Source organism: Mesoplodon bidens, assembly GCF_964165515.1.
Source record: "Mesoplodon bidens genome assembly, chromosome: 8".
Lineage (NCBI taxonomy): Eukaryota > Metazoa > Chordata > Mammalia > Artiodactyla > Ziphiidae > Mesoplodon > Mesoplodon bidens.
The window spans coordinates 24,684,965-24,712,695 of record NC_138165.1 but is presented as its reverse complement, the minus strand read 5'-3'; the positions used below and the strand labels follow the sequence as shown (position 1 = coordinate 24,712,695).

The 27,731-nt window shown below is 45.7% G+C and overlaps 1 protein-coding gene across 4 annotated transcripts in view; it reads right to left on the bottom strand.

Moving 5' to 3' along the window:
* The window catches only part of WIPF1 (WAS/WASL interacting protein family member 1), a 122,992-nt gene extending 102,239 nt beyond the window's left edge, over window positions 1–20,753 (bottom strand). For all 4 annotated transcript variants that reach the window (XR_014016551.1, XM_081242988.1, XM_081242987.1 and 1 more), the window contains exon 1: window positions 20,597–20,753. The gene's annotated coding sequence lies outside the window, so the exon portion shown is untranslated. The remainder of the gene's footprint in view (window positions 1–20,596) is intronic.
* Window positions 20,754–27,731: the final 6,978 nt, after the last annotated feature.

The window sequence follows — 27,731 nt, the reverse complement described above, 5'->3', positions numbered from 1 at the left end:
GCCAAGCAGAGCTAATCTGAGCGTCCTGAAACAGGGCCGCCAGGCATGTGAGGTTCCCGTAAGTGTTTCTATCTTCACGTCATGTTTGATTTCTGGCCCTCCAGAGCAGCAATCCCAGATGAAGCAAACCAGAGCCGTCAACATGCTCTCCGAAGGGAAGAAGAGGGCTGCTTTGACCAGAAGGCTCTACGCTGGAGACCCAGCAAGAACAATAAAAAAGAATGTGGTTCCCGCTAAGAGTCTTTTGGCATTCATCAGCCCACTGTCTTGATTTTGAGAGTTTTTTCCAGAAAGTTATCTGGAGGTGGTACCCTGGATCATTATGAGAACATTGATGCAACAGTTTTAACAAGCGTTGGTAAATGTTTATAGAGCTCTAATTACTCGAATTTCATATCTAGGAAGAATATCACTGCTTTACAGATTAATTTTTAAATTTTAACGTTGGTGGGGAATTAGGCAGTAAAGAAGTTAGAGACAAAATGAAAGGGGAACAAAAAGCACTTCTCTATAAACACGTCCTTTTCAGTAATCTTTCCCAGGAATTAAGGTCAAGGGTGAGAGAGAGGAGGAGGAAATAAGGGTCTTAGGAACATTTATGGGGACCAGGACCACAGAGGAGACTTTCTGAGTAAGTTCGTGCCCTAGAAAGAGTCACTCTCCTGACCTAAATTCAGGAGCAAATGCCCCGTGCCTCTGGTTTACAAGCGAAAGAGCTACCATTCAACCACTACCAAAACCCCTGAGGAGTTCAGAAGAGGAAGGTAAGTAAAGGGTTGGGCAGAGAAGGAACTAATAAAACATTTTCCCCTTCAAAGCACTTGGCTAATGTTTCCCAATTCAACTTCACAGAGAACCTTGAAAGCAGCCATTAATAGTCCTTATTAACAAAACTCTGGAATTTGCACTCCTCCCCAGCCTCCGGCCATAAGCTTCCAGAGGGGAAAGGCAGAGGCCTTCGGCTTCAGGGGAGAAGCAGTGAGCTCAACCCTCATTTGGTTTTGATTTTATCTGTGGAATGCCCCAAACCCACTGGCACACCCCTAAGATAGCACGGGTAGGCAAACTGCATGGGGGATTCCAGATGTGAAAGTGTAGTAGGTAAGGGAACGCACACGGGTTTTTTCCTCTTTTTCCACTTTCCACTGCCGAGCTCCTCTGTTTTGGTTGAGCTCAGCGGCACAAGTGCCTTGGATAATCTAGAAATTGCTTCCATATGTGGGCACAGGAAAGCATGTACTCATGGGCTGCCGGAGAAGGAAGCTCCGGCAGCCTCTCTCCTGCCAGAAAACGTGTCTCGGGCTGCAGAGAGCCACAGGGTGTTTGAGCTGAGGGAGATCTGGGGAAGCCATCTCCAAGTCCCCACTCCCCCACAATTTACCCATGAGGACTCTGGGGCCCAGTGTCACACAGACAGGGACAGAGCTGGAGCTAGAACCTGGGGCGCCGGGACTGCCTTTCTTATTCTGAATCCTCTTTTGCATTTAGATTTGGTTTTATCCAAGAACGTTTTTTATCTTAGATAGGTGTAAATAACTAGGCAAATTATTAAACACAGACAGAGTGTGCTAGGTGTACCTGCCATCCTGTGAAGCCCCTCACGCATCCAAGGTCCCAAGCCCGTATTCAAGCTCCAGAGCCAAAGGGCTACCTAGTTCCCGGTCATCCCTAACTATTCTCTCTGGGGTCGGGCCCTGTAAAACTTGAACGAATGTCTGAAATGGACAGCAGTCACCCTGAGGTTAAATTTGTCTACTTTTAGGGGTGTCTCCTTAGTCCAAGCTCTTCAAGTGAGGTGACCTCATTGGGACGGAAACCATCCTTACTCAAGTATTTTTCTCAGGTCACATGTCGTCCTTCCCTCTCCTCTCCTCACACCCCTGCTTCCCTGCCTACTCCCCACTCCCCCACCCTTCGCCCCACAATTGCTTGAAAGAAGGACCTGTAGCTAATTCAGTGTAGCAGCAGGATGGCAGGTTGGGGTCTGGACCAACAGGTCCAGCTAGATACTGAAGGCTGGCCCTAGGGGCTGGACCCTTACAGGAAGCTCAGCTCAGAGGGCGCCAGGGAGCTCCTCCCACTGTGCAGTGGCACCCACACCAGGGTCTCCACGGCTCCTGACCACTTCAGAGCCTTAATGCCCGGTTAGTGCTGGGTTGGTCCAGGACTTCAAACAAAGACTCCATTTAGGACCCGACAGAGAGTGGTCTGCAAGCACCTTCCTCTCTCCAGAAACCTACCACCCAGAACCTTGGGTGATTTAGACCTGCATCACATCATCTCGAACTGCTTGACCCGAGTGGGTAGACGCAGCCGTTTCAGAGGCGCAGGGGTGGAAAGTCCAGAAGGCACTCGTGCCTGGGTCCCCTGCTTGGCCAGGGGCAACTTGCACCTCACCACTTTGACTTCTCACCTCCAAGCAAAGAGCCAGAGCAACTTGTCCCAAGACCCACCAATGAGTCGCCCACACCTACAAGTCAGGGCAGAGACAAACCTCAACTTTTTAAAGGCTTGCGATGCGGAGGACCCGAAGCCTGGGTGGGGTTTAGCAGTTCTGCTCTTTAAGCTCAACTTTTTGGGGTCTTTTTAAACTGTCCTGTCCCTTCTTACGCTCCATTATGAATCAAGTGTGTTCAAGTGCCCTTCAAAAATGTTTTCTTAATATTACCATAGGTAATTAGGATTATTACTGGCCTCATTGCAAGTAGTCATTAGATAACGTGGTCTTTCAATAAATATTCATTGAATACTTATATGTGAGACACAGAACTAGGGATGTAACACTGAATACACCCTTCCCTGTAACATGGCTCCTCCATCTAGGGAACTCGGAACGAAGGGGCTTCAGCTGCCCCGTATCATCCTGTTTATGCTTCCATTTCACTATAAACCGTGTAGGATGGGGATGAGTGTACACTTATTCAACTGTGAGCACCCTTGCAGGACAAGCAGGGTCTGTCTTATTTGCGCCAGGACAAGGCATCAGGGACACTCAGTGTTCTCTGTATGAGCAGAATTAAAACTCGGCTTCGTCTCCTCCCTTCCTTGGTCCTCCATCTCCATCACCATCTCACCAACTTCCAGCGATCGGAAGCGCGAGGAAACCGTCTTCAAGGGCTACAAAGCCTGTGTTACTGGATCTCCTTCTGCAGAGATCTGCCAGGGTTACAACGAGAATTGGTTTCTACATGCCTGATACATTTCTGTTTAAATCAGTATTTTTGAAACTGCAAATTGCTGCCTGTTCTCTGGCTGTCAAATCGATTTAATGGGTTGCAACCAGCTGTTGCTTCTTTTACAAAAAATAATAAAATTGTACTGCACATGGTAAGGATGGGAATTGTTTTATAAAGCTTTTGTTTCTATTATCGATCTATCTATCTACACTGGATCTCAAAGAAGAATACATTTCTTACCGTGGGTCATGGTCAAAAAAGGTTTTGAAACGCTCGTCTAGATAATGCTTCTTTATATGGAGTACTCACTGTTCACAGAGAGATTCCTTTTCAAATACTGCCCAGATGCCACCTGCCATCTGCCATTGTGATCTGTCACGTCTGACATTCAAGGAATAAGGCACTCTAAGCATGCTTCTTTTTGCTGTTTTTTTAAAACTCTAAACCACGTGTAGTCTCTTAAATTCCCAGACCCCAGAATCTTCACAGTACAAGGTTCCTGCCTGTGGCCTCTGTACTAGGACCAAGTTTATTCGTGCAGCTCTTGTGCCTTGGGCCCTTCTGAGGTACCTCATGGGGGGAAAAAGGAGGAACTCCCTGGGCTGACTTACTGAACAGGGTCAGTTAAAGCACACGCTGCCCTCTAGCTCCTCCTGGCAAGCAGGCCACTGCTGGTTTCATGAGAGTTCATCAGTTTACACTGGAGCTGGGATGGTAAGATCCGGAGAAGGTGGGCCCCACCTGCACCCACCAGGGCTGGCCCACAGCAGTCCCCTCTGTACCCCGCGACCACGCAGAGGGAGGGCCGGAAGCCACCTTCCCACTCCGCACACCATCCAGGCTTGAGGAGGGGGAGAAGCAGCAACGAGGCAGGACGGGGGTGGCGGCTGCTCGCACAGCACAGCTCACCGAAACCGTCCTTCTGGGCCTCCCTGGTGGCGCAGGGGTTGAGAGTCCGCCTGCCGATGCGGGGGACACGGGTTCGTGCCCCGGTCCGGGAGGATCCCACGCGCCGCAGAGCGGCTGGGCCCGTGAGCCATGGCCACTGAGCCTGCGCGCCCGGAGCCTGTGCTCCGCAACGGGAGAGGCCACAACAGTGAGAGGCCCGCGTACCGCAAAAACAAAACAAAACAAAACAAAAAACTGTCGTTCTAACCAAGCCACCAAGGCACGGAGACCAGAGACCCGGGCAGCACAACCTTCTAAGTTTGAATCCTGGCTCTGCCTCTGGTTTCTTCCTTAATCCTGTAACAGAAGGGTTCCGGGTCACATCAGAAAAACACAAAGATCCTGTTACCCTCTGACCAAGAGCAGTGACCTGTGGATTTGAGGCTGGAAAGGCCCCTTGGGGCTCAGAGCAGCACACCTCCCTGAAAACCTTCCCACATCGGACAGGGCTCGAGAATGGAGTGGGTTTTGTTTTACCTCCTGCTCTCTGGAGAGCTCTTCTATTCTGTCCTTCCCTGGGCTTGAAGAGATGGCCAGATAAGCTGCCAGCGGGGCCTGAAGGAGTAAAGCAGCCCTGCCCCTTGGGGAGGGGACCTTTAGGGACTGCTGGTCCAGGTCTCTGCAGGCACTGCGGAGAATGCCCCTCGATTCCCCCCAAATGCTTTTGCTGAGGGTGGGATCACAGTGACCAGGGCTGAAATCAGCCCTGACAATGTTACCTTACAGCCCACGTTGGGCTCATTTGGAGGCAGTACAGCCCAGAGGTGGGGAAAACAGCTCTGGAGGCCCTTCCAGGCCTGGGTTTCTGTCTTTATGTGACTTCCTCTCCATTCGTGCCTGTGGGGATCCCTGGGTCATTGCTCTGCAGGTACGAAGGCGACCTGTAGTGGTCCCTGTCTGCAGAAATGGCTGTCGAGCCCTGTGGTTCTGGCTGCAGACAGGGGCAGGGCTGCCCAGAGCCCCCTGGGCAGGCCTCCGCAGGCTGCCTGAGCCTCTTCCAGGAAGGGCTCGATGATCTCCATCCCAGCAGTGGAGCAAGAGCCCTGTAGCGGGCAGGCCTCTCGGGGCCCAAGGCCAATATGGCCAGAGCTTGGCTAAGGCCTGGCTGCCTGACAGCAGCAGGGTTTTGAGAAACATTTTTCTTTATGGATAGGAAGCGGCCATTTCCTCTTCTCCCTCACGTCCCTCACTGAACTCTGCTATAAGCCGAGTCAGTTTGATTCCCTAACCTCCAAAAGAGACTTGAGCAGAGGGTACCAGGGACTTTCTAGAAGGCAGAGGCTCAGTATTGCAAACTCCCTGGGAGCAGCTGCCACTGGAACCCTGCCTTGCCTTTTCCTCACCTGGGCTTACTGCGTCCTGTACCTGAAGCAGGTGTCCAGCTGCATCCTTTACATCTTTAAGTCAGTGTTAACCTTGGCCCTGCCCAGCAAAGAAACAGACCATTCTATGTTTCATCTGTAATTTAATAAGAAAATCACTTACAGAATGTTTTATACAGTCTCAGGCAGGGGAAAGAGAACTGGACTGGAACTCAGCAGGCCTGTTAACTAACTAGCCATTGGCCTTGGGAAAGTCACATAACTTCTCTGGGGTTCTCCTTCTACCGAGAGGTTAGGCAAAATGGTCTTCATCTTCACTTGGCTTCCTATGTCCAACATTCTGGGATTTTATGAAAGATTCTACATTTTATAGTTGAATATTATACTCCTTCCCCACAGGTTGAATGTCATTCATTTATTCTTTTTTTTTTAATTTTAATTAATTAATTAATTTTTAATTTTTTGGGCTGTGTTGGGTCTTCATTGCTGCACACGGGCTTTCTCTAGTTGTGGCGAGTGGGGGCTACCCTTCGTTGTGGTGTGCGGGCTTCTCACTGCGGTGGCTTCCCTTGTAGTGGAGCATGGGCTCTAGGCACACGGGCTTCAGTAGTTGCAGCACTTGGGCTCAGTAGTTGTAACACTTGGGCTCAGTAGTTGTGGTGCACAGGCTTAGTTGCTCCGTGGCATGTGGGATCTTCCCGGAACAGGGACTGAACCCGTGTCCCTTGCATTGGCAGGTGGATTCTTTTTTTTTTTTTTTTGCGGTACGCGGGCCTCTCACTGTTGTGGCCTCTCCCGTTGTGGAGCACAGGCTCCGGACGCGCAGGCTCAGCGGCCATGGATCACGGGCCCAGCCACTCCGCGGCACGTGGGATCCTCCCGGACCGGGGCACGAACCCGCGTCCCCCGCATTGGCAGGCGGACTCTCAACCACTACGCCACCAGGGAAGCCCGGCAGGTGGATTCTTAACCACTGCACCACCAGGGAAGCCCCCATTCATTTATTCTTGAGAACATCATGTGTCACTAGTCAATGATACTAGGCAGCATTTGTGACACTCTAGGAAGATTTTCTTCCTCATTAGAGACTGCTGAAGTCTTAGGGGTCATTTAGAATGTATGGCTGTGACGGGTGTCAGGTGTTAAAGTGGGTGATTCAGAGTAAAGCTAATGTGCTACTCCAAACACCATGAAAAGAGCAGGCCCTTCTGCTGACAGGTCAGCTGTTGGTCTTAATTTTTTCTGGCTGTCCTTTTTGCAATGCGTTGGTGACACTAACCCAGAGGTATGCAGAGAAACAGGAAGTCCAGGTTACTTCCCCAGAACAATGGATCAGTGGTCAACCATCTACATGAAGAAAGCTGAGGCCACCTAGGTCCTTTACCACTGAATGTCCCTTACTGAAGGGGCAGGTGGGCCCTGTGGTTCAGAGCAGGCTCTGAAGCCACACGGACTGGACTGAATCTTACCTCTGCCAAGTTAGCCATGTGAACGTGGACAAGCTGACTATCCTCAAATTCCTCATCTGTAAAATGAAGATAATAGTGTCTGCCTCATAGGGTTGCTATATGGATTCAGTGAGTTAATTCAGAGCACTGAGAACATTACCTGGCACATACTAAGCAATATCTATGTTATTAGATGCTATTATTATTACTATTTGTCCAAACATCATTACTAGAAATCTGAAGAGGAAATATTCATTCCTGACTTCTGTGAGTAAGCGAGAGAAGGCAGGCACCCTCTTGCTTCTGTTTCCTGATGACTTCTTAGTAAGGGCAGCCACAGCTTAGTGCAGCTCACCACTTTTCCCTGCACTTCCAGGGCCCCCACCCAGCAACCTCCTTAGGTCAGGAAGCTTCTTACCCTGCAGAGGACGCTTAGGATCCGAGTCCCTTCACTCCCACTGCTGAGGCGTCTCCCCGTAGCTCAGGACCACCAGATTCTTTCCCTGTTGTCACTGCTGACCTCTGTACTCTCTCCACCACCAGGAACTTCCTCCCTTTTCCTTCCTCCCTCTGTGTTGCTGGGGCCAGAGCTGAAGGGAACAAAGGGGAAGTTTCTACTAGGCCTCCATCCTTCCATGGGCATCTGGGTTGGAACTCAGAAAGCATCTTCTCCTAGTCACAACCTTATCTACAAATGGTGGTTGGGCTCCCTCGGGCACCAGTCCTAAGGTTCAGCTTCCTGGGGTGGGCAAGTTTGTCTAACCTCTCTGTAAAGCAAAGAGTCCACAGGGGTACCATTTACCAGTGTGTTGGTCCAGGATCTTTCTATGCACAACTGGAGACCCTGTAATGTTAGCACCAATCTCAAGAAGCAGTGTGCAGTTTCTTGGATGCCATCCAAGATGGTCTGCCTCTGAGCCAAAACGTCAATGTGCTGCTCCTCAGACCAGGATTAAGAAACAGAAACAAGACACTCAACCAGCAATGGTCACAACCACCAATCAATGGTCACTGCAGAACTCCCAAGGCAAAGCCCCAAGTGGGTATTTTTCTCCACCCCCGGGAATTCCCACCATCGTAGTGAACATCCTCCAAAGCACACACTTACAGTCACCTGCATATGGTGTTTGGTCTGAGGCTGTACAAAGGGCACATTAGTCAGCAATGACCTCTGCTTTCTAAGACACTGCAAAGGCAGATGTGTACAAAACTCAGCCATCCATGTGCTTGCCCAGCAACACTTAGAACTGGTACTTCCTGGCTCTATCTGAAGTGTTCTTTAAAAGGGGTAAGCCAATGACATGTGTGTGCACGTGTGTATGTGTATGTGTGTGTGTGTGTGTGTACACATGCACCCGTGGGCGGTAGATGATGAGGACACATGGTTTCAGGGTTGGGACCATGTGTGCACTAATACAGAATAAAAGTGAGTATAATGGATGTGTGTAGGTACACATGAGCTAGTGTGATTTTCATTGGATGTAAATAAAACAAGATCTGCCAGGCATACCTGGACTCACCTGGCTCACATCTCACTCCCACAAATAACATTACAAGAAAATCTTGGGATAATAGCTAATGGTCTTTTTTCAAGAATACAATAAGATTCAAGTATTAATGAAGAACCCTATGAGTTCCATGTAATACAGCCACACTATTTTAGCTAAATGAGGAATGCGATAAACATCTATTTCTCTCCCTTATTTACCAAATACTTAGTCAAAAACAGGTAAAGTAACATTTCAGACTTATCAAATTTCTGACTGATAAGTTACACTGTTAACAACAGCGCCTTATCTGGAGATGTTGGGTCTGTCCCAACACAGGCATCACAGACATCCTAGCCTCAGTCTTCTTCCCATTCTTACAAATTCCCCTACTATTCTTGCACAGTGTTTTATTGTTGTCAAGGTCACGTGACCACTAGGCAACAAAGCTGGGATTATAAAACAATGGTAAACTCCTAGTCTACTGCTCTTTTGCACTTTTCACTTTACCACTCTACCTTTAGCAGAGGATTCAGTGCAAAAGGAATTAAGTACATAAGCTGGTTGATATCTGGTCTTAACCTGAAAGTGACCTGACTTTCAAGAGTCTATTTCTGAGGATTGATGGACATCCAAAACCAGGGGCAGAGTGCAAGTGGAGGCAGGGCAGAGGGAACATATGCCCTCAGGCAACAGCATATGAGGGCCCCAAGAAGCTGAGTGTTTGCAAGTCCCAATGCCAAAACTATGGTCTGTGCCCAGTTCCCCCCGGGCACCACTTTCCCTCACTGCCACTCTGTGGCTAAAACCTAATACAGCTACCTACCAAGGCCAACCAGGTACCCAGAACCCAGTCCAGACTCAGGACGCTGGCTAGTTGAGGGCCAGTGGATTTCTGGCCTTGAGAATGACCTGTTTTTTTGAGTGGTGGAGAGTTCAGTCCTGCAGGACTGGGCCACCCATGGAGACTCAGGGTCTAGAGATTTTCCTGTTCTCATCAGACCTCCCATCTTACTGCACTGAAGCCTCCATTAAGACTGACTGTGAGAGGCATACGGACAAGGCTGCATTCTGTGAACTCACTCAGCTCCCGTGGACCTTAGGGTTCTGCACAAGAACATACATTCTGAGGAATTCCTCTGGCTCCATTATGCCAGGACTTCAGCCTCAGTCTCGCCTGGAACCTTGTTCTTCTCCCTGCTTTAGCCTGGCTCCCTCCAGGCAGACACGTCAGTGTGTCCGTCTAGTCTGTGGCCTTTTCCCAGCAGGAGGCCCTTGGCTTGTCGCAGCCCCGACAGTTTGGCAGGATGTACAAACTGATCTTTCCGGGGACACTGATCTGGACAATTCAGCCTCGTTCAGGAGATCCAGCTCTCAGAGGGTCCAACTCTGATGTGTTCTTTCTTAAACAGGACATCCCTTTATGAAGCTTCTTAGCCTTTAAAACACTCACATTAAAAACAGAGCAACATTTTATTATGGCAGATATCAAGGACTCACAGGGCTTCTTAATTTTCAGTTCCAACGTCTGCTGCCCAGACACAATCTTTTTGCCATCTGTGTCAGGTTAGTTACAAAGCACTGTTATTATTCTGGGCTACACAATGTTGGCCCGACCTACCCAGATACAAGAAATTTTGCAGATTGATTTAGTTATTCTGTTCATATAAATGAATCCAGTTGTACAGCTGTTTCTGATTAACCAATGTACTGCTGGAGTTATATACAAATAATTTTATAGTGAACTCAGCAACTGCAAGGACAGGAGCAGTGGAATCTAGTCTCACCTCCCAGAAAAACAAGCAGAAGCAACAAGGGCAGGGGCTTTCAACCACACTCCAGGTTTAAATTCCTATCTGCTATGATTCACTTTTTCCTCTTGATGTAATTCAGCATAACTTATAACTAATGCTCTCAAAGAATGTTTGTCTTCAGACTTTAAGATTCAAGAGGGAAACCCAGTTAGCTGTGCAAGCTTAAAACTCCTTTAAAATTTCCCATCTTTGCGTTTTATAAGTTTCCATTTTTCCTGGTAAGACATTTATATTTCCTGAGACAATTTCTTACATAATATATTTCAGAAGGAGAAAATTGGAATCAAAAGGTCTGTATTTACTTTGTTATATGTAGATATCAAGTGTTTTGTTTCATTTCAACACAGAACAATTAAGCTCAGTGAGCTTAGGCTCAAGTTTCTCTTCTCCAGGTCTAGAAGACAAACCATATGCACATTAGAAAATTAAGGAAAAGACAGGGCATGAATAATTCAAATGAATGGAATTAAAAAAGAAAAAAGGTAAAGAGAGTGACAAGTGCTCCCTAAAGAAATCATCTGAAACAAAACAGGAAAAAGAGATTAGAAAGTTTATACTTCTAAAATGAATTACACTGGCAAGGATGTGGGGAAACAGATATTTTCAAATAGTTTTAGTAGGACTATGAATTACTACAACTTTTAGAAAGCAATACCACTTTAGGGACTGTGACAGAAATCAAAGCTTCTGTATGCCAGTATTTTCTGAACACACGGATATTCGGGGAAGAACTGTAGTAGCACAAAACTTGAAATAATATGAATGGTTAAATTACAGAATATCAATCAGCCATAATCTAAATGAGTTTTTAATTTGGAGAGAATGGCTATAATGTTTTGTTATGTTAAAAAAAAAAAATCTTGTGACTTCCCTCGTGGCACAGTGGTTAAAAATCCGCCTGCCAATGTAGGGGACATGGGTTCAATCCCTGGTCCAGGAAGATCCCACAAGCAGCGGAGCAATTAAGCCCGTGAGCCACAACTACTGAGCCTGCGCTCTGCAGCCCGCGAGCCACAACCTCTGAGCCTGCATGCCACATCTACTGAAGTCCATGTGTCCTAGAGCCCATGCGCCACAACTACTGAAGCCCACGCACTCTAGGGCCCGCATGCCACAACTACTGAGCCCGCATGCCACAACTACTGAGCCCGCATGCTTGCAACTACTGAAGCCCGCGTGCCTAGAGCCCATGCTCCGCAACAAGAGAAGCCACTGCAATGAGAAGCCCACGCACCGGAACGAAGAGTAGCCCCCGCTCACCACACTACAGAAAGCCCACGCGCAGCAATGAAGACCCAACGCAGCCAAAAGTAAATAAATAAAATAAATAAAAAATAAATCTTGTGGATATCAAAAAAGATATCTTCACCCCCATGTTTATGGTAGCATTATTTACAATAGCCAAGATAAGGAAACAACCTAAGTGTTCATCAATGGATGAATGGATACAGAAAATATCTCACACACACGAATATTATTCAGCCAAGAAAAAGAAGGAAATCCTTCCATTTCTGACAACATGGATGGATCTTGAAGGTATCATGCTATGTGAAATAAGTCAGAAAAAGACAAATACTGTATGATCTCACTTAAATGTAGAATCTAAAAAAGCCGAACTTGTAGAAACAGAGATTAGAATGGTGGTTACCAAGGCCGAGGTAGGGGGTGGGAGGTAGGAGAATTGGGAAAATGTTGGTCAAAAGGTACAAACTTGCAGTTAGAAGATGAATAAGTTCTAGGGATCTAATGTACAGTATTGTGATTATAATTAACAATACTGTTTTAAATACTTGAAAGTTGCTAAGAGACTGGATCTTAACTGTTCTCATCACTAAAAAGAAATGATAATTATGTGACATGTTGAAGGTTAGCCAACCTATGGTGGTAATATATTACAATATATGAGTGTATCAAATCAACTAGTTGTATACTTTAAACTTATACAATGTTTTGTGTCAATTATGTCGCAATTAAAAATCATGTAGCCTTATGTGTGTAAGGTTTCCATTTTTAAAAGAAAAACTATATATGTGCATATATATTTGTACATAGTTTTATAAGAAAAGAAGGGCACACCCCAAACTGGTAATATTGATTACCTCGAGTGGTTAGATTTGAGAGACATAGGAGAAAAATTAACTTTTTCTTTGTATACGTCTTTCTCTTTTGCTTTATTTATATCAAGCACATAATACTTTTGTAATCTCAACAAGGTAAAAACTATAATTTAATTTTTTTAAGTGATAAGAGTCACATTTTCAGCAAAAACAAGGAAGCAAAGACTGAATTACAAAGACTGAGCACCTGGCTTGGTGGTTGACAAAAGGGACATGTTTCATCACAGCCAAGTAGAGATGTTGTATGCAGAAATTCTGTACAGAAAGGAATGTTATGGTTAAAGTAATACCATAATACCCCATGCACAGTCCTTTAACCAACTGAGAATTGTTTTCTCTTTTTCTTCTGCCAGTTCCTCATCAAAGGGAGAAGATTAAGGGGGGGGGGAGGTTTACAATGTTTAATTAATAAGGTTCTAGCTCCAACATCTTTGTAAAGTACCACGTAAAGTAATCCCTAATTTTAACAATGACCTAATTTTTTATTTTGTCTCAAACAACACGTGAGGCTTTTTTTTAAAACAGTGCTAAAACTCTAGGGAAAAGAATAATGTGGAATTTTACTCACAAAACCTGGGATTAGTTAAACTGATGCTTTGGGTTAAATTTTAAACCATGCGCGGCAATCAAATTCTAGCTCTAAGAGACAAGAATAGGCACTGCTAAAGTAAATGACTACTTTTTAAAGATTTTTAAAAAGACTTCAACTACTTTGCCTTTTTCTAGGCCCTCAAAAATTGAATTAGATCTGAAAACTTGTCTTAGTGTCCCCCAGCCTGCCTTCTGGGGCCTGGGGAAGAGAACTGGTTTCGTCTTGTTTTACTCTCCCTGCCCCCACCCTCTTCTCTCAATCCGTCACCCTGGTCCTTCCTGAAAGTCCCTCCCTCAGCACATACATGTGCTCCTTACATTACATGAGCCTGCTCAAGAATACCCATTTCTTCCCCTTTTATCTCTGGCTGATCTGTCTCCACTATTTAAATATCCATCCCCATAACACAAGTCTATTGTGGTGAAGACACTGATCTCACTGTTTACATTTTTTTAAAAAAATAGCTAGGGTACATGTTTTCTCAAGATCTTCTCCAAGGTCTAAAGGTTCTCTGCTTTCAAAATCTATCCTACCTAGGGCAGAAAATAGTCTCAGAGTTTCCTGAAATATTATTTGATAACATGTTCAACCCTTCAAAATTGCATCAAAGATGTGGCCAGATTTCTATCTTGGTCCCTCCCAGGCTAAATTCTTCAGTCAACAGACCTAATCTCCTGCATACAGCTATAGAAAAATGCTTGGGAACTCTCAGAAACGGGCTGGGTGACATACAAGTGGTTGAAAAGCGAGAAGTTCAACCAACTGCCCATTTGGTCCGTGTAAAAGCCAACGAAATGATTATAGTGGTGCTGTCATTGAACTGGTTGGTTGTCTGACTTGACTCAACGGACTAGCTGTCTGGGCATCATTAGCAAGAGCTAACAGATGAGAAGATGCTCATTGAACAGGAAAATATATCCAACCCGACAGCAGAATGCCATGCAACTATTAAGAACATAATAGCAATCTGTCCAAGAAATGCTAAAACTATCAGGCAAGCAAAATGCAAATAACCCAGTCTCAAACATGTGGGGTGGAGGAGGGAGAATAGGAGGAATGTAATCAAACTGTGTTTAGCTGTTACAATGAGGTAAGGTGTACACATTACATATTCAGTATTTAAAGTAACCAAGTATTGCCTATGAGAAAAAATATATTTAAATAATGTAAATGTGTGTGTATATATATATATATAAACATATATAGATGTGTATTGCCTATGTAAGAAAAATAGAACATATGTAAAATTAACTTTTATTTTAAATCGTAATTGACTCCTCTAGCCAAGGAAACTATTTGGCCCTCAATTTTCCATTTTATTCACCATTTCCTTCCTCCTGCAGACACCTCTTACCTAAGAGGACTATTTATCCTCCAAATACAAAGGAGTCTGTGACAGTCTGGGGAGAGGCTAGTGTCCTTCAATTTTGCTTAAACTCCTTTCTCAAGTTGTACATCACCTCTTAGCTCAAAGAAAAAGATGGAAAATCCGTGGGTGGGAGGGCCTGAACACTCACTAATGTGGAAGTGAACCACATACAGGTATTAGATCAGGAAATGTTACATCTTAGGTTCTACAATAATAATTTCCACATTCCCCACAAGAACACAAAATCGCATTCCTTTATTATTAGGATCACTGTTATTTTTCAATTTGGAAGAAATAAAGATAAACAGCATTTAAAGATAATTATGTATGTGATGAAAAGTAATGTATTATACATATCAGTCATGGTGAAGGATGAAATCACTCTTAGGATGAAACTTGTTTCCCAGCATCTTCAGAAGCCAGCATCAAAATCTACTTTGCCTTCGTAAAAAATTCACTCACCTCAAACCTTACAACCAGAGTGGTGGAAATAAACTGCCATTCAACAAGCATTAATTGAGAACCTACTATACAAGAACCTACTGTTTCTGAGAGAATGTAAAAAAAAAAATTAAGTTATTTCCTTCAAAGAGTTTACAATCTAATGAGGGAGAAAAAAACACATGCAAGTGACTCCAATATGGAATAGAGTGGATTCCAAGCCACAGGTGAGGCCCAAACAGACAGCAATGAGAATTTACTAAGAAGAGGGATGAATCGGCTCCAGAAGAAGATGGCGTTTCGACTTTTCTTAAGAAGCATGTTTTTACAATGTGAACCATGTTCATTGAAGCCACTGAACTAACAAAATTTGTAGGTGATTGTGTCTCCTGTTTATTTTAGCTGTATTCTTCTCTTATTGAGTATTAACAAAGTGTGCTATTTTTCTTCTCAACAAGTACTTGTGGCCAATATGAAGAATCTATAGGATTCAACATACAAGTGAGGAAAAGGGCAGTGTCAAGAGAAGAAATGGCAAAGCAGAGGCATACAGATGGGAATGGAAAAGAATCTTTGGCTGGAGTCCCCAGCATGAAAAGTGGTGTATAATAGAGCAGAAAGTGAAGTTAAGGGTTAAAAGTGCAGAGCTTGGAATCAAACTGCCCCAGGCTTGAATACTAGTTCTGTCACTAGCTGTGTGACCTTGGGCAAGTTACCGAACTTCTCTCAGTCTCAGGCTCCACATACATGTATAGAATCTACCTCACGGGGCTGTGTGACTGTTGAGAATGATTCAATTAAATGACACACAGTAAGTAGTAATGTTAAAGAAAGGAAAGGAAAGGAAAGAGGGAGGAAGGGAGGGAGGAAGGAAGGAAGGAAGGAAAGGAAGGAGAGATTTTGTAAAGCTTGGGCCAGATCACAGAAAGCTTTGAAAATCTGATTCACTTAAATTAATATAACTAAGCAATAAAATGAAATTAAAAGGAAGACACTGAGTTACAATGGAAAGATGGCTTATTAGAAGAAAAACAATATATCCCTAGTAGGCAATGCTAAAATGTTATAGTCAGCCCTCCACATCTGCAGATTTTGGTATCCACAGGGGGTCCTGGGCCAATGCCCCTCGGACACCAAGGGATGACTACTTGTATAACATCACAGCAACATGGTTTTACAATATGAACCATGTTTCTGAAGCTTCTAAACTAATGAAAATTGTAGGTGATTGTTTTGCCTGTTTATTTTAGCTACGTTCTTCTTTTATTGAGTATTAGCAAAGTCAATTATTTTTGACTTCTCACTAAGTATGGATGCCTGACCTGAAGCCTGCAATGCTGAGCAGGCTCCCCAGGAATCAGTCAACGTTTCTTGACTCCTGGCCGCCAGAGAACACGAGAGCAGTGCTGCTCCCATCCGGTGGGCATGGGTGCTATACCTGTGACCAAAGCAGCTTGGCCTGGGACAGGCAGTCCCCCTGGTCACCCCACACGGATGAGGGCCACTGTGTGACTACCACAACATGTTACCCCAGCACTTCCTGGTGCCAAAGGGACAGGAAGGTAGCGCATCTTTCTTCCCCTGGCCCTTTATCTGCCCTGGTCATCTCAACAGAGTAGCTTGACTGGCTAAGCAGATACCACAGGCTGGTAGCCCTCCCCTCACCCCCCATACTGATGTTCCCCTCTGTGACATCCCTCCTCCTCAGCTGTTAAGAGAATACATGAGGTGATCAGTGTGAAATGCTCAATAAACGACACACAGCTGAGGGATTATTATGTGTTCATTTATATGCAAAGCAGTTCCTAAGTTTAGGCTCTTTTTAAATTTCCATATGGAAAGAAGAATACCTACACAGTGTTTTGTGCAAATTAACACTGATAACAACAATGACCCACAGTCTCGGCCTTGGCGCCATCTTCCAAGAAACCGCCGCGCCATGAGAGTGAAGGTGAGCATCCCTGCCAGTGAGCTGAGGCTGTAAGAACTGGTGATTGTGGGAACAGACGTGGCAAGGGAAGGCCGCCATCGTTCTGGACCACTGGGTTCTCAAGGGTGCCCAAGGGCTGTTGGGAGAGGAAGGATAGTTTGGGGAGAAGCAGAGGAGGTGGTGCTGGAGGAAGAAGCAAAGGTGCAGGCTGAAGCGCAAAAGAAGAAAGATGGGGCGGAGGTCCGAGTAAACTCGTACACCCATGGAAGCCACGGGAGCAGAAACAAGGGAAGCCAGAGGCCAGGCACGCTGGAACAAGTCGTCGGACCGCATGCCAACTGTCTAGAACTTGTCTCAATGGATCCAGAACATTTATGGCCATTCTGATCCCCTCGACCACCTCTGAGAGACCCATCTTGCTGGTATCAAAATGGTCCCTTTCAGTCCTTTGCCCTGGACTTGTGACATTCTGGACTAGTTCTGTTCTCAGCTGTGGCTGAATGTAACGTGCACAATAAATCATCTCTTTTGCTGTCTTAGCTGAAGAAAAATAATAATAATAATGGCCCACAAATACCTAGCAGCAGCACTGTCCTGGATAATCTGCCAAGTGATTCATATCCATGACTTCATCAGACCCTCAGAACAACCCAGTAGGTACAGGTGGTTACAGTACTCTGATTTTAAAGATAAAGAAACAGAAGTCGCAGACCATGTGGAAGACAGAGCTGGGAATGGAAGATCTGCCTGACCTCCTGGCTCACGGTTTTACCTTTAGGGACTCTGCAGGTGGTAGTACGTCAGTACCACCTGGGGGGGGCTTTCAAAAATAGATTCCTGGGCCTAACCCCAGCGTTACAGAATCAAGCCTTTTTAAGTCACACCCATGACTAAGGACCAGCATACTTCAATACTGGTTAAAGCGTGTTAGGTAGATAGCGTTACTCAACTAATTGAAGGTATTCTGGGGAACACGGTGAGCCTCAGAGTTTGTATTACTTCAAAGTATAAAAGGCAGAGTTAATTATTTTAACCTGACCATAATCCCTACAAGATGAGAACAACTGATAAATGTTGGGCTGGGCGATGAGGCCCGTCAAGGAAGTATTCGTTTCTCCCAAGGAGGAGGAAACTGAACTGTTCCTCAATTGGAGCAGGGAAGATGGAGCACCATGTACATGTGCCTATGAATCTTCCCATGCCTGGCACGTGGAAGACACTTAGTAAATACTCGTTAGATAGACAAATGAGGGAAGACTGACTCCCTCCAGCTGGAAGTAATTTCACTCTCCTCTAAATTCCCTGTATTTGCTCTGTACCTTTTTTTCATCTTATTTACCACATTCTACCCTGCATTCCTGATGTTCAAAACCATGTCTCATCTCTACCAGCAGGTAAGCATTCAGGGACCAAACCCCATCTCCTTCTGAGCTAGGTCTCCCCTTCTACCCTGGCACACGGCACAACAGTGACCCCTAAAAGGGACTGTCAATGCCAAATGAGCATGTTGCTCGATTTCAACTGTGAGCCGATTCACATACGTGGGTCCTGGCTACTCACAAGGCCTACCAAACCGTCCAGCACTGCAACATAATTGTGGATTGCTGGGTCACAGTGACAGAGAAACCTCTGTATGAAAATCATTAGGAATTTGGTAGACCTCACGGGAGGGCAGACTTCCGGAAGATGACGGCTCTGGGAGACACAATCCCAAATAACAGATGCTTAAAACTGAAGGGGTTACAGCAACAACAACAAAAGGCACTTTTCTTTAATTCTGTTCTCCTGATGTGCACTGTAAAAAACATGTATGTTCCTAAAATTAAAACCGTAGTGAGGAACACCCTGAAATATCTAAGACAGCGACACAGACCCAGTAACAAATACTTCCCACAAAAGCGGGTTCATCCCTGGCCAGAGCAACTAAGACAGTGCGTTTAAAAAGTAAAGGCATCCCACCTCCTCACTGCCCCTGTCCCACCACTTTAGCCCTTTATTGCTCTTGTGTCTGTGTGGCCCTCCAATGCCTTGTGCTGTGCTGCTTTTTGCTGTTTCACACGCCATTATCCCACCTGATTCTCACACGATGAGATGGAGGAAGAGCAAAGGTTATCAACCCCATTTCTTGGATGAGATAAGTGAGGCTCAAGGTACACAATATGCATGATATGCCTAAGGGGCCAGAAAGTGGTTGAACACACAGTAGACACTTAATTGCTGAAATGAACAAACAAATGAAAGAAGGCATGAATCTCTCCACCTGGAAGTAATCTCATTGTCTCTAAATGTACCAGAATCTGATTTTACCTTGCTTACAAATCTCTCTGTTCTACATCACACAAACCTAAGAGTTTATGTGCTGCTCAGGGAGCCAAAATTATGGCAGAGGTTGGGTAGGTCCCAAGGAAGAAGATGATATTAAAATGTTTTAATAACATCTGCAGAGTCTAGTCTGCACAATTCCACTCAACAGGTAATGGGCTCCTACAGGTGGCGGCGGATTTGATCCCTGAGAAACTCAACCTTCTGGGGATGTCAGGCAGGTAAAGATACACAGCAAGAGTGAAGGCAGGGTTGTAAGCACTGTAAAGAGGGATTAAGATGTAAATATTGATGGCCTATGCAGGATCTCTCACCTCCGGAAGTCAAAAAGTATTTTATACAAACTGAAAAGGAAAATTCTTCGGAGTTATTTTATCTGCTAGAGAAAAAGGCATTTTTTTTGAGGAGGTAAAAATATGCCAATGACTCAAAATGAAGCTGCAGTATTGTTTTGGAATTGCCTTGGGAAACTGGCAAAAGAAAACCCACCTAGGGCGGGACTCTGTCCAGGGGCTCCGCGGCTGCACCGCCTAAAGCCTGGGACTACCCACGGCCAGCGACTGGGGGTGGGGTCCAGTGACCATGCAGGGGACAATAGTGACACGCAATTTTCAGAAAAAGGTACCAAGTCCATCCAGTCACTGCTGACAACCTGAGAGGCTTCCCAGAGAACTGAGATAAAGTCAGAAGCCCGTGGCCCAAGAAGGAATATGTATTCCTCCGGGATTGAGCAGGACCAGAGGACCTGGCCAGGCTGGGCCCCTCGCAGACGCACCCTTTGTTAATCTCAAAGAGTTCAAAGTCTAACCACGAGTTGAAGATTTGGGTCCCCCTGACTGGGTCAGCTGGTTTCTCTTACCCTTGCAACTTTCTTTAACTGTTCTTTTTTTAAAAGAAAATGTAGAGGGAATGAGACTGCACTGAAGCTGTCCGGAAAGTTCGGGAGAGGCCCCGGGAGAAAAGCGCTGACGGGGATTATAAATCCTCTAAGGTCACTGCACACATCGAACGCGCGCGTCTACACCGCCCACTGCGCGAGCAGCAGCCTGGGGCACCCGGCGGGAGGCGAGTTTGGGAAGCCGAGTTGCGGGATGGGTACGATTCCCCAGCGAAGAAAGCGAAGCGGCTCCAGAGCAGGAACTGGCCCCGGGGATGCCCGAAAGCCCCCATCCACCGGCGCTGGGGATGGGGAGCAAGGGGGAAGACGCGCCCCAGCGCATCCCCGCGAAGCCCCTGCCGCGGGTACCCACAGCGCGAACGGGGCCGAGCCCCCCGGGCGGCCCCAGACTCGGCGGAGCCAAACAGCGCGCCCAGCCCCAGAGGCGCCCGCGTCCGGAGCCCATCGGTCCGCGGCCCCTTCTTCCCCCGCCCGCCGGCCAGCCGGCAGGACGCTCGAGCCGCCGGGCCCGAGTCGAGCCCCCCAGGAGACCGCGCGCCCGCCCCCCCGCCCGCAGCGGACGCAGCCCCGACGTCCCCGCGGCCCCCGCCCGTGCCCACCCGGCGCAGAGCCGCGCCGCGCCGCCCAGCCCCTCCCCAGGGTCCCCGGCGGCTGCCAGGGTCTCCACGGGCGTTGCCCTGAGTCCCCGGAACCCGGTCGCGCCCTCGGTGGCGGCGGCGGCGCGTCCCTTACCGCGCAGCGGCTCCGTAGGGCTCTAGGGCCTCGCGGCGCGCCGGGCATTTTTTTCTGGGAAACTTCTCCCCAGTCCGTAGGGCTGAGCAGCCGGGCAGGAAAAGTGCTCAGCGCCGGGAGGCTGCGACCATCCGGGAACTTCGCTGGGATGTAAACCCTCCCCCTCGGCTCCCGGTCCCCACCCCCCTGCGGCCCTGCCACATGTGGACGCGCGGCGAGGCAGCCGTCGGCCCTTCGCCCTCCTGTCTGCGCGCCGCGCCCGCGCTGCCTGGTGCCGAGGTTCTGCGCCCCGCGGCCTCGGGACCCTGGAGGAGCGTGGCAGTAGTGGGGCGGTTAGGAGTCTGGGGCTCCTGTGTCGCTCCGTCTCCCTCCCCTGTGTTTGCAGAGGAGCGGGAACTGGAAGGGGTGTCCAGCCAAGGGCCCTTTCCCACAAGGACTGCAAGCTCTCCAGCTTACCGCTGCCGGGGTTACCCCCCAACCCCGAGGGAAAGCCTTTTCTCCTCTGTTCTCAAAAGAAGGGGCCTGCTTTGAGACATCTTAAATAGAAATTCATCTTAAAAATGAATTTTAAAATGCAGTGGCGCCCACAGAGGCCCAGGGTCCATCCACATCTGTCTTCCTGAACACTGCGTGGGGACAGCACTGCTACTCCTCTCGTGTAAAGATGCCCGCCCCTCCCCCTCCCCCTACCACCAGCACCAAGAATCGGCTGGGATTGAATGGTTTTGCTCCTAGTGGGGATGGATTTGTCATCAGCCACCCACATCCTCAAATACGGTGGCATCAACAGCAAACATTTGGAGAAAGCTGAGGCTCTACTCTGTTGCCGGAGCTGTTACTGACCGGCTCTGAAAGCCGCCATCTCCAGGCTCCAAAGAAAATTTAATACTCACTAAGACAACACAGATGTTAGAACGTGTGCGTTTGAAAAGAACAAGTTACGATCGATATAATAACCATTTAATCATATTGTTAAAATATCAAGGCTGTGTATCCCCTTAAATAAAATCAGGAAAGGTGGGAACATAGGCACTTCAGAACTGATGTCCTAGGCTGAAAAGGTGATTCATCCTTGACTTTAGGCTGTCTGCTCTTATGCCAGTTTCCATGTGCACACTTGTACCTTGACATGCTCTTAACAGATACAATAATTCTTCTGGGAAAGAGGTTGGTAACATGGATAAACTTCCCAGTGACAAAATTTGTCCCTAAGTGTACCCATCTTTTAAAGGTTCATTATGTATTTCATCATTAGAAGCTTTTCTTTTTCAACCATTTCTATAGTGATATGCATATGCTTGCTGTGTTTTATATAAAATGAAGACCATTGATTTCATTTATCAGTAGATTGTTCCAGACTTGAAAAAAAAAGTCAGTAGCACTTACCACTGTGTATCATGGAAGTTAAGTCCAGGAGCTGGCTCCTATCAGCCCTCTAAGCCTCAATTTTTGCTTCAGTCAAATAGGGATAACAATAGCTCTTACCTCTTAGGATTGTTGTAAGGATTAAATGTGACAATCCCTCTAAAGATTAGCAGAGTAGCCGCACACAAGAGGAACAGGAATTTTTACTTATCTTTAATTCCCCAAAGCCCAGTAGAGCTCCTGGCAACTTTTAAGGAATTGATTAAATATTGGTTGGGATAAGAACTCTCTTGAGTGTGTGTCTTTCAAGAATCCATATAAATTTTGCATTCGTACACAAAAAAGAAAATTAGGAAGATAAAATATATGTCCATTCCCATTATTTCATCATTGAAAGCCAAAAATAAATGGTATTCTGAATTGTCTACTGTTTTAAGTCGCCCATAAAGTCAGTGATCAGTTGTCCAGAGTGCCCTGGCTCTCTCTCCTCAGACAGCATTTCTCTCAGTAAGGTCAAAACCTGAATAGTATTTTATCACTGGTAATTTTCTAGTTTCTGTGAATGGGCTATGGTTATGTTAGATGTTAACATTTAGGAAAGCTGAGTGAAGGGTATGTAGAAACATTTTTTACTATTTTCACAACTTAGTTGTAAGTTTCAAATAATTTCAAGTTGAAAAAGTTAAATTTTCGTCTTAAAAAGATCAAAACCTAAAAATCTACAACAGATACCTTCTTCCCTTGCGTGATGTTAAATTATACCTTAAAATTAAGATACTGAGGAAATTCCCTGGTGGTCCAGTGGTTAAGACTCTGTGCTTTCACTGCGGAGGGCTGGGGTTCCAGCCCTGGTCGGGGAACTAAGATCCCACAAGCCACAAAGCTTGGCCAAAGGGGGAAAAAAAAAAGATACAAAATGATGAATGAAGTTAGGGGACTTCCCTGGTGACACAGTGGTTAAGAATCCACCTGCCAATTCAGGGGACACGGGTTCGAGCCCTGGTCCGGGAAGATCCCACATGCCACAGAGCAACTAAGCCCGTGTGCCACAACTACTGAGCCTGCACTCTAGAGCCTGTGAGCCACAACTATTGAGCCCGCACTCCTAGAGCCCATGCTCGGCAACAAGAGAAGCCACGGCAATGAGAAGCCCGCACACCACAATGAAGAGTAGCCCCCACTTGCCACAACTAGAGAAAGCCCGTGTGCAACAATGAAGACCCAATGCAGCCAAAAATAAAAATAAATAAATTTATTTAAAAAAAAAAAGAATGAAGTTAGTACCAGGCACTAGGTAAAGGTATTATGCTAAACCTCTGCAGTCATGGGCACTTTGAAATGAATGAAGAAAAAATGACTTCTTGAATGCTGCTTGAAGGCAAAGTTAGGCTAGAAATATTATAATGATCTTGGGAAAGAAGGAAAAGGGAGGGAGATAGAAGGACATTGAGATTGGCAAAATTAAGACAAATTTACCAGAACCCAATATTATTAATGACATATATGTGCTTATCATTTCAGAGCTATCATTTGGGGACTCACCCTAACCTCTAAACTAGGCCTGTGGTGTTTTAGAACTTCCCCTCTTATAACAATTACTTGTTTATTGCAATTACTTTTTAAATGCCTGTCTCCTCACCCCTCCCCCAAGACAGTAGTCCCCTTTTGGGGGAGGGGCATGTGAAGGCAACTGAGTCACCACAGTACTCCCAACACCTGGCACATTTCTAGTACTCATGACCACTGGATGAATGAATATACCAAGCATTAAGCTAGGTCCTTTTACATATAGTATCTCATTTAATTCTCAAGGCAAATTAACTGAATAGATATTTGTCGCCATTTTACAGATGAGGAAACTGTGACTTAAAGAACTTAGGCAACCTGCCCAAGATCGCTCAACTTGTGAACATCAGAATCCAGATTATTTTGACAGCAAAGCCCTGATTCTAACTACTATGCATACTGTCTCTTGACGCTACTTCTTGTGTTTGTTCCACCTTTGAGGTTCTGCTGGTGCGAATGACCTGAATTGACTAGCATCCAGATTCCTTGGTGCCAAATAGCAAAAGAAGAAAACTTATTGATCTTTGAACAGACTTATTGGGGTTCAGGTATATCTGGTTAAAGGCTCTATACTGACAAGTGATTTGGGTTCTCTCTTCTGACTTAATGCAGGGAGAACATACAATGTTATGTGGGACAAGAGCACCAGGCTAGGTCAAGGGATGCTGCAGAGAATCAGGGTGTACTTAGTACCATACCTTATTCCAAAAAAACTTAAGACAGTAAGAATTGAATGTGATGAATTTAAACCTTAGTCCAAGATAGCAAATTTAATCATCTTCTTTCCTTATTAAAAATATATTCTCATTCTAAATAATTCAGGTATTCCATAAGCATAGGTATAGAAGGCTAAAGACTCCTGCAATCCCATTCTCCAGAGATAACCACTGTAATAGTAGGATATATTATTCTTCTCCATATTTTTTCCTATATATCCTTAATTTAAAAAAAAAAATCAACAAATATTTATGAAAAGCCAAATAAATGGGGCCATACTACACATTTTCTTCTGTAATTTGCCTTTCTTTTCCCACTAAATAATCTATTGCATTGTTTTTCTCTTGCTATATAACAAACTTCCATAAATTTAGCAGCTTAAAACAACAACCATTTATTATTTCATGGTTCTGTAGGTTAGAAGTCTGGACATGGCATGACTGGGTTCTCTGTTCAAGGCATCACAGCCTGAAATCAAGGTTTCAGCTGAGTACTTCTCTGCAGGCTTTGGGGAAAATCCACCTCCAAGCTCATTGAAATCATTATTAGCAGAATTAAGTTCCTTATGGTAATAGGACTAGGGAACCCACTTACTTACTGGCTGTCACCAAGTGGCTGCTCTCATCTCCTAGAGGCCACCTGCATTCTAGCTTCCTCCATCTTCAAAGCCAACGATGGAGAATTCCCTCACATTGAATCCCTCTCACACTTTCAGTGTCTTTTACGAGGGAAAGCTCAATCCTTTTTAAAAGCTCAGCTGATTACATTAGGTCCATTGAGCACAATCTCCCTATCTTAGACTCAACTAATTTAGGGCCTTAAGTACATCTACAAAATCCCTTTACAGCAGCATCTATATTAGTGCTAGATTGAACAACTTGGAGAAAATATGTGTGTACCCGGGAGTAGAAATCTTGGGGCCATCCTAGAATCCTACCTACTGTAGATACATAGGTTTATCTTTCCATTTCCCTAAATATAAATCTACTTCATTCTTTTTAATAGCTATGTAGTCTTTCACTGTATGATGAATCATAATCCAACCAAATCCCCTATTAGCAGACATTTATGTTGCTTCCAGTTATTTGCCTTTTAGAAATACGCAATAAAGATTCATGCTCTTAAGTGCCGATACACCTGTCCTTCTGTAAATTAGCATCCTAGAAGTGGAGGTGCAGGGTGGAAGCGTTTGCAACTTTTGATATAACCTGCCAACTTGCTGTCCAAAACGTGATACCAATTTATACTTTGAATGACAACACTGAAGAATGGAAATAGCTAATTCTTATAAACAATTAAATTCCCTTCATAGACTGTTTCCTCAGGAGGCCATAAGTGTAATGGTTAAGTGCACGGACTTTCTGTCAGGTTTTTTGTCTTGACTCTTTGATTTCCTAATTGCATGAGCTGGAGCAGGTGGCTAAGCATTAGTTCCTGTATCTCTAAAGAGAGGATAAAAATGGCATCCCTTTGTATTAGTTATCAGTTGCCGTGCAACAAATTACCTCAAAACTTAATGACTTAAAACAACACACACTTATTATCTCATAATTTCTAGAGGTTAGAAATCTGGGTGCAGCTTAGCTGGGTGTTTTGGGTTAGGGTCTCTTGCAAGGATGCAGTCATCTCAAGGCTTGATTGGAGGAGGATTCACTTTTAAGTTCACTCACTGGCCGTTGGCTAAAGACATTAGTTCGTTGCCACATGGGTGTCTCCACAGGTCAGCCCACATCATGGCAACTGTTTTCCCTCATAGTAAGTGAGCAATGGGCAGCACCCAAGATGGAAACCACAGTCTTTTTGTAATCTTGAAAGGGACATCTCATTGCTCTGCCGTATTCTAGCCATTAGAAGCAAGTCACTAAATCCAGCCTACACTTGGGGTGAAGGTGTGGTACAAGGGTGTGAATATTAGCAGTCAGGGGTCATTGGAGTCATTAGAGGCTGCCTACCACTCTCCTCATGAAAGTGTTGTGAGGTTCAAATGATTTCATGCATGTAAAAGAATACACATGGTGTCTGATTCTTAGCAAGCACTCAAGAAAAGTTCATTATTATTGCTATCATCATCATCCTTGTTCATTACTCACACCCATTTTCCTATTTGACCCAGCATCACATCAAGAACAAAAGAATGGCATTTACACCACAGCTGCTGTTTGGACAGTACAGCAGGCAGTTTCCATCAGGAAACAGAAATCTTCTCAAATGAGGTAATATAGGAAAGCTTAATCAAGGAATTGTTTACAAAGGTGTTTAGGAAAAGGAACAAGGGACGCTGCCGTTACTGTCCCCAGGCCTGAAGGGGACAGAATGTGAGAGGGTAGCTTCAGCTCTGGGAGGGGGCTGCTGGCAGGAGTTGTGACCTTCAGATGAAGAATGGTGTCAAGCCGCGGTGACCCTGGGGTGGGACTGGAGGTATAAATACCCTGACTTGTCTCCTGCCAGTGTCACCACCACGTGAACCCAGTCAGGAGCCAGAGGACAAGGAAACCTGCCATGCTGTCCGCACAGGTCAGCCCCCCCAGGACTGGAGGGAGGAATGGAAAATGGCCAGCACAGGCAGGCACAGCTGTTCACTAACCGATGTTTCCCCGGGGACCTGACATCATGTCCCTTCACATAAAAGAGGAACTGAAAGGCAGTTAATCCTCAGTGTCCAGTATAGGGGGCAAGAAAGGGTGGTGGCAGGGAGCACAAGTCCAGAGGAGTTTGATCCAACTGCTGGTTTCTGGTGCCCCTACAGGAGCAGTGAGGAAGGTACAAGGATTGAAACTCATAACTGGCAGGCAGGTCCCAAGTAAGTGTCTCAGGAAGATCATGTGGGCTGTAGGTTTTATTTATGCGGGGAATGGACTTAATGGCACGAAAGGCGTTTGTGCTGATGACTCTGATGGACGATTAAGCCTTGCTTCATTGGTCAGGTGCCAGGGCAGGTACCTGCGAAGACCTCAGGGGCTTCCAAAGGCATAAGGGTTTTCCAAATGTCCTCCTCCTGTAACAAGGATCCAGGTGCCTAACTTCAGTGAGATGAGGCGGCACAGCTGGAGGACCAGGGAGAAGTGGACCCTTAATACCATAACCAGGAAGTGGGGTGACCCCCAGGACTCAGAGTGGGACTTTTTCTTCCCAGTCTCAGCATTCACAGGGAGTCCCTGTGGAAGTGTAGCCGTGCTGGGATGGTTATTCCATGCTTATACACCTGCAGAAGTGGACGATGCTGGAAGGGGGCAGGGAAGGCTGAATTTGTTTACTTTATTTATTGTGGCAAATTGATATTCACTTTAAAAAAACACTTTATGAAGATGCTGTTAAAAGATGATTGATCTGGAAGACAACTCTTTAAAAGGTGAGGAGGGCACTTGCTAAAATATCCCAAGGGTATTTTGAAGAATGATAATGTGTCACAGACCCAGGCAAGTGATGAACTCAACCTTCTGCAGTAGGTTTTAAAAATTACAAAAGTTAAATATATGTAAAAATATAA